The sequence below is a fragment of the Meleagris gallopavo genome, chromosome 3 (genome assembly GCF_000146605.3).
Source record: "Meleagris gallopavo isolate NT-WF06-2002-E0010 breed Aviagen turkey brand Nicholas breeding stock chromosome 3, Turkey_5.1, whole genome shotgun sequence".
Taxonomy (NCBI): Eukaryota; Metazoa; Chordata; class Aves; order Galliformes; family Phasianidae; genus Meleagris; species Meleagris gallopavo.
Genome location: NC_015013.2, coordinates 74,144,621 through 74,160,238, shown reverse-complemented (window position 1 = coordinate 74,160,238; position 15,618 = coordinate 74,144,621).

Genomic DNA, 15,618 nt, shown 5'->3' with positions numbered 1-15,618 from the left:
TGGCTGTTCACTTTTGCTCTAAACCTGAGCTGAGGGCAAACCCCAAGACACGCTGCTTGTGTGAATGGGCCCCTGGCCATAAAACTCAAAGTGCATTGAGCTTTCAGAGCTAAATGCACTTTCCTGCACACTGGATGACATGAAAACGTAGCGGTACTTTTAATACAGCAATATACAAGAATATTCAATTGATAATATTAGCTGTTCCTTGCATTTAGAATCATATCAGGGGAGAGCATGGAACAGAAATCTGCCCCCAGAATCAGAAGAACCCCCACATCAAACCAACCCTAGGCATGAGTCCTAGCACTGCCTAGCTACAGGAGAGGCTGCTGCTGGCCACATGAAGTCTGCAGCAATGGCACTGGGAGAAACTTTATGACTTTTTGTTTTCCTTCAGCACCTGAAGTGCTTCAGCCAAGCAGGAGTGAGATTGAGAATGCAATTTTTTTGTCTCATTTAATTTGTCGTGCTGTTACCATCATGCCAGGAGCTTAGCAATGAAGTAAAATGTGATCTCTGTCTATTAATCATTAGTACAAGTATGGTCTCACATAAATCCTATTAACAGAGTTTGTGCTGTGCTGTAGCTGTTCTGGTTTCATGCTGCCTGGTGTATGACATGCAGCAGTGTGTTTCTAATAGCTGCCAGTAACACCCACTCTGTATTTGCTGCTCTCTGTAGTGGTTCCATGGCACTGGGAGTAAAGCTGCAGAATAGGCAGGGGATGAACAAGGGGAGGGTGAGCTTTACAGTTACAATTTTTCAAAATAGATTTTAAATAATTTGATTTTGTACTTCTCCTCATAAAATGTAGGCAGAAATGTGGTAGAACCCATTATTACTTTCCCCTCACAACATTACAGGGTCAAGTTAACAGACCTGTACCCCAAGGGCTTTGCTAGCTGTATATCAGCTTTTAGATGTTCTTTGCATGTTTTGTTCAGAGCAATGGGAGGTTTAGGCAAAAGATGTCCCACCTGTCTTCAGCTTTTAGGTGGTATCTCAGCTTGCTGTATTAGATGATGTTGTACATCATCTGATGTACACCAGCTAAACCTCTTTGTAGGTCTCAGATTTTTTCATAAACCTGTTCCCTTTGCACAGAAAAGCAGAGAGAAGCTCAGGTTTACTTGCTTACCTTGCAGTTCAAGGCCATGGCTAGGTGAGGAAGGTCCATTTGTCTCCTAATTTGCAGGTGTGCAGAGTATCCTAAGCACCACTGCATTCCTGATAGATGCAGCAGTCTGTTAATGACTCGTGTAGCCTCCTGCATAGTGGAGTTCTCCCCTCAGAGAGCCAAAATAGCAGAGAAAGAAGGAGGAGAGCGTTTAGGATCCTTGGTTCAACCAACGCCAGTAACTGCCAGCTATCAGCTCAGGTTATGTCCTGCTGCACTTCTGAAACCAGGTGTCACCTTTTGTCCTGATGTCATTTGTGCAGCCCTTATGGATTTCAGTACTACATTCTACTTCTTTTCAACATCTTCTGGGCTAAGTCACCAGCATCCCACAGACACAGGCAACTGAGGAGTTGCCCACTGTGGCATCTGCAGGAAGATGGGCTGGTCTGTCCCTTTCTGTGTGAGTGTAATTAAATCTAGGGTAGCCTTTGAGTCATCAGGATGTCACACAACAGCACTGTGGTTTCAGAACCCGATTGCTCTCAAGTCAGCCTAAAGACATACAAACACAAGAATCCAGTATTGCTTAGTGTTACAAATGTTCTGTATATGCATTCCATATTTTCAAGATATGTGCATTGTTTTATGTAATTAAAACTGGACACTTTTTCTTTTTAGACAGGTATTTTGTGCACCTGAGGAGAAATTAATTATCTGTGTTACGGCTGTTCGACTTCAGCACTCTAAGCTTGCAATATGCCTGGAAGCAAGCTTACTTCTGAAGTTTTCACACTATATCCATGAGTCAGCTTTCCTCCTAACAGGCAGGCATTTACCTCAACAATCTTTACTGCAATTAATTCTTGTAAAATACTATTTTCTTGGCTTGATTATTCAAATATTTCACTAAAAAAATTTCCAAATGTGTATCATATGATTTCTACAGTACTGTGCGTTTACTATGCTCATCTTCTGACAAGGAAACAATGGCATTCATTTATCTTATATGGCCATTCAAGAAAGTTGCCAATTTACTATTCAAGAATTACTGAAAATGAGATATTTACATCTCATTTTCTAGCTACATCTGAAGGTCTGGAGAGATGTCTCCAAATAGCTCACAATCAGAAGAAGGTTAATTATCCTGTCCTTCCATTTCTCTTTATGTTTTCATATTTAAAGATGACTCAAAAATCCCACAGCCCAGATAACAAAAGATTTCAAATTTGCACACCCGAGCCTGACAATTTAATTTCAAATTAGATTGTCCCCCCCTAGATGAATAGCTATTCCCACTTGTGAATAACTGTGATCCAGCAGTACCTAAATTTCCTGAGATGATGAACTGAAAATTTCAGTCACCTGAACTTTCCAAAGGGAAGTCTCTGACTGAGCTTTGTCCCTGCCCTGCACCTCACCTGCTCTGCTGCAGCTCACCCTTCCTGCTGAGCCCAGTGAGAGACTGTCCAGCATGTTATGTGCAGACCAAACTTCAACATCAGTATGTGGAAAGTTAAAATTTTACTTTCGCCTCTAACTTCTGAAAAGTCAGGATTTTAAACACGTTAGAGTTTCCTTGACTGTGGAAATAAGGTATGGTACCTTTGCCTTTGGAAGGCGGCATCACCCTGTGCTGCGTGAACTCAGTCCTCTGGCATTCCAGCATGGCAGGTGGGTGGAAACGGCTCAGCAGAGCAGAGGTGTTTGGCAGGGTGATGATAGAAAAGGAGTTTTCAGAAAATAGGATGCAAAATATCAAGGATGTAAGGAAACTGCCTCAAGTTGTGCCATGGAAAGTTTAAATTGGATAGCAGGAAGAAATTCTTCACTGGGCTCATGGTCAAGCATTGGAATGGGCTGCCCAGGTTGGCGGTGGAGTCCCCATCTCTGGAGGCATTTAAGAGACACGTGGATATGTACCTTAGTGACTTGGTTTAGTGGTGGACTTGGTAGTGTTAGCTGGCTGTTGGACTTAGTGATATTGTGGCATATAATTGACTATATGGCTCTGTACAGGGACAGTTTGCCACTGGGAGGACACATTTGCCCTTGGGGAAAATACGCTCTTGAACACTTCCTGCAGTTTTGGCTGTATTACTTTTTAACACACAGAGCTGCTGGTTGTTCTCATAGCCATTCCCTTCAGCCCAGTGTTTGAAAGGCATCAGAACCTCCAGCAGATGCTCATGCAGCAAGGCAATGCCATGCTGTGACAGGCAAGCCTTTTGAAGATGGTAAACCATCTTTCTTTGGCCCCTTTGGATATCCCAGACCTATTAAAATAAGTAAAGGTAGTGAAACAGAAATATTTTCTAGGACCAAATTTGTCAGCTGTGCACAATGTGTTACTTAAGGATGTTCCAACATCTATCAGCCAAGGAGCCTGAGCGCAGCAGCTCCGGTGCAGTCTGCACAGTTACAGCCAAGGAAGCTTCACAAGGCTCATGAGGGCAATTTGTGAGTTCTGAGAGAGGAATAAGCAGCTTGGCTTGCCAAAAGCCAGCCACTGGCCTGGGTGCCAGCTGTGGTGATATGGGGACCTCAGGCTGCGTGGCAGCGGCTTTGTTCCCACTGCCCAAAGCCCTGCACAGCTCCTGCACGTAACCTGCTTTCTTTGCACTCTGTTCCAAGACAACAGTTTGTCCCTAGTTAAAAAGTAAAGCATAAAACACAGTCATAAACTCAATGTTTTATGGCACTGAATAGCATCCTGTGTGGGAATTTATCACTGAAGATGTTCCTGGCAGAATGAATCTGAAGTTTTATGGCCCTAGCAAACAAATCTTAATTAAAATAGCTCCAGTTTTTTCCTTCGGATGTGTTCCATCTGCAGATAGTACAAGATTAAGCAGGTACTGCTATGGTTTAATTGGTTATAGGTAATTTGGTTATTTTGCTATAGATTTTAACAGCCCAAAGCAACAGCACAGTGAAATCTAAATACAATTAGTAAGGCACTAGGCAAGCACTCAGTTGGCTCTGTGCTACATGGAGAGCTATGTGACCAGGGGGAGTTGCTAACAGTACACACACAGAGTGCATTATGTCCACTGTAAACCCTAAACATTTTCCTCTGCACTCTTCTTATGCTTTGCACCATTTTCTGCTCTGCCAAGCGGGTGGGAAAAAAAGGAGAGGGGAACTGGAAGATTTCATCTGCGGGTGTTATCAGGGTTTTAGGTAAGAGTTCAGTTAGAAGTAATCACGCTGGATTTTTAAATCTTGCTTTGCAGTTTTATAGTCAGAATGATTTAAAACAGCAGAGATCATCCCCATTCAATAAACACTTGGAGTATTTCTAAGCTTTAGCACAACTGAACTAAACATCCCCTGCTGTGCAAATCTTCTTTCCAGCTCCAATGTTTCTGCTGAAATGCTTCTAAATGGGACTGTAAACTTACCTGAGAGCAATTATTCTGCATTTAATGCCATTCTTTAAAAATGTAGTTCTGAAAGAACCTGACTCGGTGCTCATTTCCTCTTTTATGCCCAAGCACCGTTCACTCTATAGCAGCTCACCCTGAGACCCCTCCTTGCACTCTCCTTGGTACGGTGCAAGCAGTCCCAGGAGCTGCAAAGCAGCCAGGAATGGAAACAGCAGTCCAGCAGTGCTCCCCGCGCATCACTTTGTACATGAAGAAGTGAAACGCAACTGTAAATATTGTGAGGCCTCAGCCATTTCAGTTTGGTACACAGGGTGTGAGTCACCGGTTGCTGCACAGTGCCTGTGTTTGAGGCGTGTGTCAGCGCAATGGGAGAAGGCAGATGATACCGCTATTATGTGAAACCGCTGCCACCCACTGCAGTGACTCACCCGGCGTCACCCAACAGGATTTACATCAGCTTCAAAATACATCTCCGTTATCTGTGCCCGTCTCAGCAGGTTATTTGTTTCTTCCTCCCAATCCTTCTCAGGTTGACAACAACAGGGCTGTGTGCTTTTCCACCGGAGGTGGTATGGGGCTGGAGGCTCTGCTTTCCCGTTGTCAATTTGTCTGGGACTTTGGGGGGTGCAGAACCACAGCAGCACAACAGCAGAATTTCCCCTTTGCACTAAACGGCTGAGCCCTTTCCTATGAGGGAGATTGTCTTTATTGGTTGAGATCTGCTGCCTCTGCCAAGAGCAAGTCCATCTGCACTGTCTTAAAGCACTGAAGGAACACAACTGAGCCCTGATCTGTGTTTGCCTCTAAGTGTCAGTCTGTAAACAGTGGAGATTTGAGGGCCAGGAGCCTAAGAGAAGGACCAGACAGTCTCACTGGTCACTGCTGACATTTGCTACTGCTCTGTGCACCTGTGGGCAAGCAAACTGAAGGGGAAGTGGGTCAGATCTGGGAGGGGGCACTCGGCTGGAGCAGCAGCTGCTCCCTAGTGGCAGTGCGGTGTCTTGCAACCGTTTTGTGCCTGGAATAATATTAAATAATTAATTGCATTCTTATTTTTTTGAGAAAGTTAACTCAATTATTAATTTCCTGGTTCTCATATTTTGTATGCAAAGGGACATCTAAATACATTTGAGTATTTGGGTTTGAATTAACTGAAATCAGAATTAGAACATGGCTGAAAATTTGGCGTTCTGGCTCTGTGCCTTATTTCTCAAATCTGGAGAAATTGAGTATTCCAGTGTTGGATTGCTGCCTGAGTAAATATACACACATTGAATACAGCATATAAAAGTAAAAAGACAAAACCACTAAAATACGTATCAAACATTCTCAGAACACGGAGGGAAACTACTGACAGAGCTCTTCCATCTTTGTGCAATGACAAGAGCTGGTTCCCCGTATGGAGCAGTGGGAGAGCAGTGCTATCAGAGAGGGCTGCTGTCACCCCCAGGCAGCAGCAGCTCCTCAGCTGCCCCATCCTAAGAGATCTGCTGGGCCCATCTGCCCGTCTGTCCTGTTCCGGAGACACCAGAGCTCCAGGACTGTGTTTAAAATTTGCTTTCACTGCTCCCCCATTACTAATAATTGATATGGACAGATCTCAGGTACAGCTCTGTCTGAAGGCACAAAGAAGAGCCCTCTGAGAGAGGCTCCTCTCACCTGCCCTCTGACCCAGACTGCACTCTCTGATGTGTGGCATCTCACAGGCGTCTCGCACTCCCCAAATTCTCCACATTCTTTATTAGACATTCTCCATGCATCACTCTCCCTCACAATCTAACCTAATCCGAACTAATTCCATGTCAGTTTTTAACAGTTTTTAACAGCCAGAAAGCTTTCTATGTATTTTCTTCAGCCACTTTTTGACCTTCAGATGTACTTACAGCAATACATCATTTTAAAAGCCTCAATAATTTACTTTTCTCTAGGAGTTGTTTGCAGGTGAAAGATAGGCTTTCCAAATCTGACTTCATACCTTTGTTCGAACTACAGCTCACCAAAGATGAAGCCTTGCAAGAGCCTCTCATCACCAGGAAGTTGTGTCCCATTCTCATCTAGATTTCTTTCTAGAAACCATTTTCTTCCTGCCCAGTCAGCACTGGCATGTTGAGCAAAGAATAACTCCATTTTATTTTCCTTGTCCCTTCATCATCATGTAGAGGTTAGGTTTTGGAAATCCACTTCAGTATAAGTAACTTTTTGCTAGAGAGGTAAATTACCCTGAGTTTATAACCAATGATATACAGGTATTCTGCTGTGGCATGGCTGAACGATGAGCTGAGGATTCGACATGATTTTTATTTCAGCAGTTATCAGATTTCAGTGTGAGGTGTTTTGAATAATAACTGCTGTTCTCCTTCAAAAGCAAAAATTTGAGACTCTACACAATGTATAAGAATACATTTACATTGTTTTTAAGCATTATGGTTTTCTCTATCAGCCTTTTTTATTAGCTCTTTTTTTTTCTTTTTTTTTTCACTATAAAAGGCAAATCCCACCTGTGGTTAACACAGGAAAGAGACAATTTACTAGAATAGAGCTGATCACAAATGGCTAAAAATGTATACTACTACAGAACAGACAAAACTGAGGCATGCTTTGATTTTTAAGAAGAGAGGATGGCACTGAGGAAATTTCACTAGGACTATGGCTTGCTGAAGTGTTATTTGGCAGCTTAAGCTACATGTATAGCCAGCAGATATGCCCCAGTTCAGTGCACCATTTTGAGCCAGCTGCAGAAGTTAAGCTGTGGAAATCTTGTGGGTGTTGTTATCCACCGTAGTCCTGTAGGGCTTAAGGTCTACTCACTCACTGGCTTCTATCAAGTGAAACTTTGTTATGAATGAATAGACAATAAGTGTTACATAAAGGCTTGACAACTTTGAAAGTCACCTTCTCTTAAGAATTTATCCGTATCTACTTGGCATTGAATGAGACTTCTGTGTTACCAATATACATGGGAGAAATTCTCCCATGGCAATGTCACTTTTCTTTATCCATTTTCCACAGCACGCTTTGGGTCTCCTGCTGGTTTTCTCCCATGCTTCAGGAGATGAATTCACCGCATCGGAGTTCATCAATCTAGAGGACACCAAGGACTGCAGATTAAGATAAATTCACTCTGCTCTTTTTTCTGATCTTCTTGGGTAGCGGTGTAGTGTGCAAGGACAGGTGTAAAAGAGTTGTAGGATCTGAACAGCGCCAGCCCTGAAGGTCAGGGAGAGAGGAGATCAGGCTCTGCTGATTTCTGGCAGTGAAGATCAAAGTACATCAATATGGCTATGAGAGGAGGTTAGCAAATTCAGTTCTGTCCCTGTTAAAGGGGTGTTTTTGTTTTTCTTGCTCTTCAAGAACAGAAAACACAGAGATCTGTGCAAGTTGCATGTGGATGTTAGTGTGTGCAAGTATCACATGCCTATGAGAGGGGATCCAGTGTCCAGGATGTGGAGGAGTTTGCATGTGACCCCAGTGTTGGTCACTGCTGCAGAGGCCATGAGGCAGTGTTAGCAAATGGCCGTGCTCACATGTGGCCCAGCCTGCTGCTCGGCCTCTGGGCTCACAGCACGGCCAAAGCCCTGCACCTGCTGGTGCCAAGGTGGGCCAGGGAGCGGGATGAGCCGAATTGCAGCTGGAATCAGCATGTTTCTGGGTATGCATGGAGTAAAGAAGGAAACGGGTAAAGAAGAGAGGCCTACAGAAAGTCTCTCAGTCGTAATCATCAGTTGCCTTGAGCGCAGTGATGAGACAGGGACTAAGCGGTTATTTCAGTAAAATATCATTCTTCATCTGATGTCACCCAGTGTAGACAAATACTACCCATTTGTGCCGAGAACATTCCCTGAAATTCTGGAATTACTCAGCTGTTGTTTTTAGAAAACATTGTGCTGCAGATCTGAACAACACCTCACTTCTCCAACAAGCCTACCGATGGGAACTGCTTCGGTACACGGGTTATTTATTAGCAGTCTGACCCTGCACCTGGGAGCCCTCATTATGAACTGTGGGTTTGCTGTACGTCTGTGCAGAGAGCAGCGTGACTCACCTGGACCCAAGAGATGGCAGGCTGATAGTAGCTGGGCTTGGTTGTTGTTTACTGTTTGCGTTCCTGATGATTGAGGCAAAGCAATGAGCCCAAATCTGCTGTCATCGAATGCAGATTTATCACCCATACAACGCGTGTGTTCAGCGTGGGACTGAGTTCGCACACAGCAGGTGGTATCATCACCTTTGTTTCATCTTCCCTGCGTGATTCATAGTAAGAATAGGGAGATAAATACCACACATTTAATAGCTTCAAGAATAGTTAAAAAGCAACAAGAACAACAACAACAAAGAATGCTTCATCTTAAAGCTTCCCTGCATAACACTGCAAAACGGGGGTTTGTGGAGAGCTCTATGGAAGGATCACAGTGAGTTGGACACAGCAGTATGGAAAGAGTACTTGGGATTTAGCAGGAGATCCAGGCTCCTAAAACTGCCAATGCCCTGCTACAGTCAATGAGGATCCCATTACTAGCTTGGAGAGCAGTTCACAGATAGTCATTTGGAAAGAGTTCAAGTCAGATGGGTGAGCAAAACACCAAGTGCTGTGTGATGTGTCCCTGGCTGCCCTCCTACCATCCGGGAGGGTATGGACCTCCTGTAGGCCCCATTTCTTCCATGCTTGTCTTCTCAGCTGCCCTATGGCAAGTCAGATGGCACTGGACATGGTCCAACAATTGTAATCAGCTCTGTGCCTCTTCTTCTCTATAGTGAGAGCCTGCACTTCTAGTATACACGCAGGTTATACCAAGAATGGTGCTGTCGGGAGCTGAATTCCATCTTGCATGGTTAGACTGCCTTCACACTGCCGCCTGTGCTCTTTGATTTCTTCCCAGGAGATGTTCGTGATGATAAAGACACCTTCTCCACATTACACAAAAATATTGAATACTTCAGAATTTATTGCAAATAACAATATATCAAAGCAAAGATTTGCTTAAATCAAAATATGATATTGTGTTAATAATTATATAGGAAAAAAAATAATATTATTAAAGCTGTAAAGTAACTGACCCATTCGTAGAGGTTTTTGTAAAATCTACAATAATCTTCTTTTCAAGTCTTGAAGCTCACAGGTTTGTTTCGCTAGGAAAGAGTTGAAGAGGGATGACATCCCTACATTGGTATTTTAAGCATAAGTGGATTTTGCATGACTGTTAAACTCTTTGGGATCCCTGAATGAGAGCTAATGAGAGATACAAAGGCCTGAATGAGTAAATGTGTTATCTCCCAGTCAAACGAAGCAGCAGGGAAATTATAGGTTAGATTCACCACTTTGAGTGTAACCTGTACCTGATTGAAATAAGTGGCAAGACTGTCTTTAATTGAAACGGGGACAGTGTTTGACCAATTCATCTTTTGAAGCTGTAAGGTTTTGAAGTGCTTGCATATTTAAATTTTTAAAGTACTTTTGTTATTAAAACCACTTTTTTCATCTCACCACGAAAGAATAATTTCCTACTTTTTGAAGCAATGTATTTCAATAAGGCCAGCTAAAGTATTTAGCAAATTTAAAGCCATTTTTAGTGATTTTAGAATTCATTTTTAGACAGTACTTAAGTAATTATCTCAATATATTTTTCCATTTGAAAATTAGACAATTATTAGAAACAGGTACTTTATAGCAGTAACTGTATTACTCATTAGAAAAACAACAAGCTGCATATACCATTCTGGTATCAGTTGACCTAATAGTGTTCCCAAATAGTTTAATTATACATTTTCCACAGGTTTTGGGCCCTCTTGAATGCACTCAGTGTAGTGGGCCTGAAACTGCCATTTGCACTAATAGTGGCCATCACAGCGTTGGATGTGACAGCAACGACCATCTATTAGACACCCAGCAAGCAAACTGGGTGGTGTTTGAAGATGGCTGTAATGTTGCAGTTGTAGATACATAATTCTTGAAGGGCCAGGTTCTTCTTCCATTTCTCTGAAGAAGAAAAAAAAAGAAGAAGAAATAACAATTTACATGAACAGGTTTGGAGCACCTCATATCTTCAGAGGTCAACCAATGCCCCAAGGAATGTTTGTTCAGTCTGGAGAAGGGAAGGCTCCAGGGAGATGTTACTGTGCCTTTCAGCACTTGAATGGAGCTTACAAACAGAACTTTTTACATGTTTTTAAGCTAGAAGAGGGGAGATTTAGGTTAGATGTTAGGGGGAAATTATTTACTGAGGAGGCAGTGAGGCCTTGGCACAGACTGCCCAGAAAGCTGTGGTGCCCCATCCCTGGAGGCGTTCACACCACATTGGATGGACCCTGGGCAGCCTGAGTCAGTGAGTGGCAGCCCTGCCCACAGCAGGGGGTTGGAACTGGGTGGGCTTTAAGGTCCCTTCCAAACCAAACCATTCTATTCTGTTATTTAGCTAACAGACTTGAGAAAAGGAGTATGATGCTCTAAGCTGCAGCGTTTCCACAGGCAAGGAAATCCATGTCAATACCTGAATGAAAGCCAGATTTTCACCTAAATCAAGTTGAAGATCTTTGTCACCTTCACCTTTAACAAAAGTTGTTGAGAGATAAACACTATCGGGCACTTCTCTCAATTCTCACTACAAGTGGGTCATTTACATGCCTGTACAAACTAACATAGGTTAAGAATTTACATCACACCCATTTGATGTTCAAGAAGCATTTTAACATTCCTATCTCATCTTGCTGAGGTCAGTCTGTTGTGTTAAACTTCTCCCTGATTACATGTGCTGCATATTTCTGTTAGGCTCATCTAAAGTATGTAAGCCACAGCTCAGGATGCTTGTGTCCACATTCTGTTCTGATAGAAATGTAAGCACGCACTCTCCGCTGTCCTTCCCCACTTCCTATGTTTGTAATTGCTTTCTGTAAAAATTAAGTTAAATTATTTGTATGCTAAAGACACAAAACTTAGATCTCCTATTTAAAGAATTCTTGATTGCTTTTTCCATAGGGGAACTACTCCGTCCTTCAGATAACTTTAAACATGTAAATGATGCGGCATTGGAGTCATCCCTGATAACTGAGTACACTTAATATACCTCTGGCAAGCAACTCTGCATTACAGTCTTTTCATACTGATTTCCCAGTGAATGAGTGCGGCAGATAGTTCTGCTTTTCTATGCAATAGGGAGCTGTTGGCATTCCTTTGCTACCTCACAGCTACCTCACAGGTGGTCTTCTTAACAGAGCATTATTTCTCAAGCAATTACAACCCGTTTTACTGGCACTTACTTACTAGGGGCTAACCTTACCCTTGAAATGAGATGTAAAAGCATTCACACTGACACCAGTATTTCTGGATGTGATTTTGCCTTAGTAATGCCTACAAACATTCACTTGGGTGAACTCAGCCTGTTAGGCCGTTGTTTAGCTATGGAGAATAAAGACTAGGAGATATCAGAATTCAAGACAAGCAAGCGAGGACTGCAAACACGGAATATTTCTATGAAAACCAAGTTACTAAGAAGGAAAGAAGAATATTGCTAAGCAACATGAAAGTATTCAGAACTGCAGGCTCTGGTAGAGTAAAGGAATAATAAAGAATGGTGGTAAGACAGGAAAGTCAAAGTAGCAGAAGGACAAAAGCTGAGACTCAGGAAAGAGCAGCCAATGACATGATGAAAGGTGACCATGACAGAGTAAAAGGAGACTGGTAAGGAACTGGCCATTGTCCCTGGCTGCTCAGGGTGGAGAATGGGTTCTTATGGAGTGACATTGTTCTGTGTACTCTAAATTAGTATTTGTTTTTGCAGTTGTTTTCTCCATCATGTTTTAAGGTGATGTTAAGTTGAAAACCCTTTCCTGCCCAGAGCCTCCTCTTCCTTCTTTCCCCTGGATGAGAGCAACAGAGGCACAGCTGCTCCTGGGCTGGCTTTGCATTGCAACCACGATTTGACAAGCGCTTCCAACACCCAGGCCTGTTTCCATCTCCCTTCTGCTACCGCTGGCGGATGTGCAGCGCTGCGTGCCAGAGCAGGTAACCCTCACAATGGAAAACCAGCTGGATCTGTTGGCAGCTCTGCTTCCTCATACTGGCCCCATCACTGACACAAGGCAGGGAACGGCCAAACGGATTTATGGGGGAATAAAGTACCTATGTAGTCCTGTCCACAGCAACTGTGATTTCCTCCTGATGAGACTGAAAAGGCAAGCCTGACATCAACTGAAATAATAGACAGTGTAACTAAATCCAGTTCTGGAATCCTATATTTTTAATTTCAGATACAATATTAATTTCTAGGTAGCAATTGTGAGTCCACTTCTAGCTCACCAGAAGTGAATGTGTGCAGCAGAATGTTAATCTCAGAAGAGCATGGGGAAGCAAAGCATAGTAATCATGTGCAATACTAAGTATTTCCTTGGTAGTATGAGGCTACAGAATGAAATAATTAAAAGATCAAACATTTAAATTCAAACCTTTATCACTCAGTAAGTGCTGAAAGTTTTACTGGGACTGCTCCACGAAAGCAGCTCGAGGGTGCTCTCTAGAGGTGGGAAAAAAAAAGCTTTGCATTCCAGATTTTGTTGAAGCACACTTCTGCAAATCACGCAGGACAGCAGAAGTCCTCAATGAGCCTGCATAATACAAAAGCTAAAAGCACTTTGTTTTTAGAATAACCGAGCACAGGCCAATAAATAGCGAACAGACCTATAATAGCATGCACGTTCACTTTTTTTTTTTTGAACTTTAACATGAATGCTACAATATTGCTAAACAGTATTTGCTATTCAAAGCTGGCTCTCCATTATCTACTTAATTTAGTCTCCCCTGTAGTTTTCTTCATACAAAACAGCCGTGCCCTCTGTGCTTCCCCACAAACTCTCTTCTTACTGGAGAGAAAGAAATTGTACATATTCTTCCTAGCCCAAAAGTTCCAGAGGGGCATAATGCTACAATAATTTGCTTATGGACTCAAATGAAGCTCAAGAAAATGAAGATCGAATTCATAGAACAGAATCACAGAATCATAGAATTATAGAATTACCTCAGTTGAAAAAGACCTTCAAGATCACTAAGCCCAACCATCCTCCTGACCTACCAAGTCCCATCACTAAATCACATCCCTCAGTGCCATGCACACTCCTCTCCTAAATACCTCCAGGGATGGGGACTCCACCACTTCCCTGGGCAGCCCATTCCAGTGCTTGGCCACCCTCTCCATGAAAAAATCCTTCCCTTCTAAATCCTATCTCTTCTAAACCTTCTTGGCACAATGAAGTTGCACTAACAGGAATTCATATATTACGCTTGTTTTCCTTGGCTGTACAAAATGCAAACACTGACCTTTGCAAGATTAAGGTGTCATGATTTACTCCAGCAGTAACTCTTGCAGTCAGTGACAGGAGTTGATTCACTTGTACTAAAGCAACACTAAAAAGATCCCATCCCCATGGAGTGAAGGGTGTTGCCATTTGCTTATGACTCATCTCACATACTGTGTCCTAAAGATATGTAAGTTAGTGTAAGATAAACTGTGCACTATACAGTTATCTGCGTGGAGGCAAATACCAAGCTGCTGGCAAATGTTCGCCTTTCACACTAAGAATTAAACCTAAGTTAGGTGGAAGACAAACTGCCTTTATTGGCATAAGAGATGTGCAGAATTCAAGCATCCTTTCCACAGTGTGAATTCTACTAAAACAAAGCCAAACCAAATTCATGTACCAGGCATCTGGTTACCTTCTCACCACTTGTTTCTGGGCCAGTCCCTGTGGGCCATGGTTTTCTGCATCTAATAGTTAAGCAGGACATAGATGCATTCATCTTTCAAAAAGCTTTTAAAAATCGTGAATACCTCTATGAACATTAACACTGAGGTTTAAAAGCAGAGTGTTTTAAAATACCACTATATTAAAAACAAAAACTGCACCGAACCAAAGAGCTGACATCTGCTGGTCACCCTGGTTTGCTGTGTGTAGCAGCTGTAGTCCTTAAGCCAAATGCAGTCCCAGAATGAGATTCCTGAATATTGCAGGAGCACTCACACACCTGCCTCTGCTCAAGAAAAATTACAACAATTAAGACCAACTTTAACACTTAAAAAAAAAAAAAACAACAGCAATTCAACATGTCACTGTATTGCCTATGTCTGTCACCTCACCTGATACAAAACTCTTTTGAATGCCTGTTTACTGTTTAACCTTCTAAGATACAGAAGAACAGGACATTCCTCTCCCTGCCTGTGACCTGTAGCCATCTTGCACAGGATTTCCCTCCCTGCTAGTTGACCACCAGCCTCCTGGTTGTTTCTTCCCAGATGTACAGCTTTAGGCTTCTCTCTGCTGAACGTCACGCGGTTCCCATCAGCACAGTGGAAGAGAAATAGGCTGAGGTCACCGTGAGGGAGCCATGGGGTCTGTCAGCCACTCCTCCCAGTATTACATCATCAGAAAACTTGCTAAGGGTGCACTCTGTCCTGACTGGGTGCACCAGTACTGACCTGAGGGCACACCACTACTGGTACCACTGGATGGCCTTCATGCTATGGATTACACCACTCTGAGCTGTCTCCTCACTTAGCTTGCACGTACTCACTGTCCAGTTTTCCCTACCAAACATCCATATTTCCTCCTCTTCCGCCCAGTTCTCCACTTCTCTCCAGTCCAGGTGATCCTAGAACTCACTGAAGGTATTGTTTTCTAATACAACTTCATTACTACATTCTATTTGTGAGTCTTCAAAAGCTAATCATCAACATTTCAAGATTCTTATTAAAATTTTGGTGCATTGCTATTTTGGATACTTCTGCTGTGCAGCAGCTGTCTCTCCTTCTCAGATTTCAACTATTTCCAGCTATGTAAGTGGTGAAAATCCACATATGCCTGCTTTTCCTATTAGGCCATGAATCACCTGTTGTTACTTATTATAGTACAAGTCAAATTTCCATACCACTCACATTCCAGAGAAGACCAGGCTCTTCATTTCCTCCACAAATTCCTTTTAATCTTAATTTTAATCACTTGGCATGCTTCTCAGAGATGGAATGAAAGTTTTCCATTTTTATACACTTTAAACCTTGTTCCATTTGCCACAATTATTTTAAGAACTGCAGAAATACATTAAACCAAATCAAGAGGAGATTTTTATT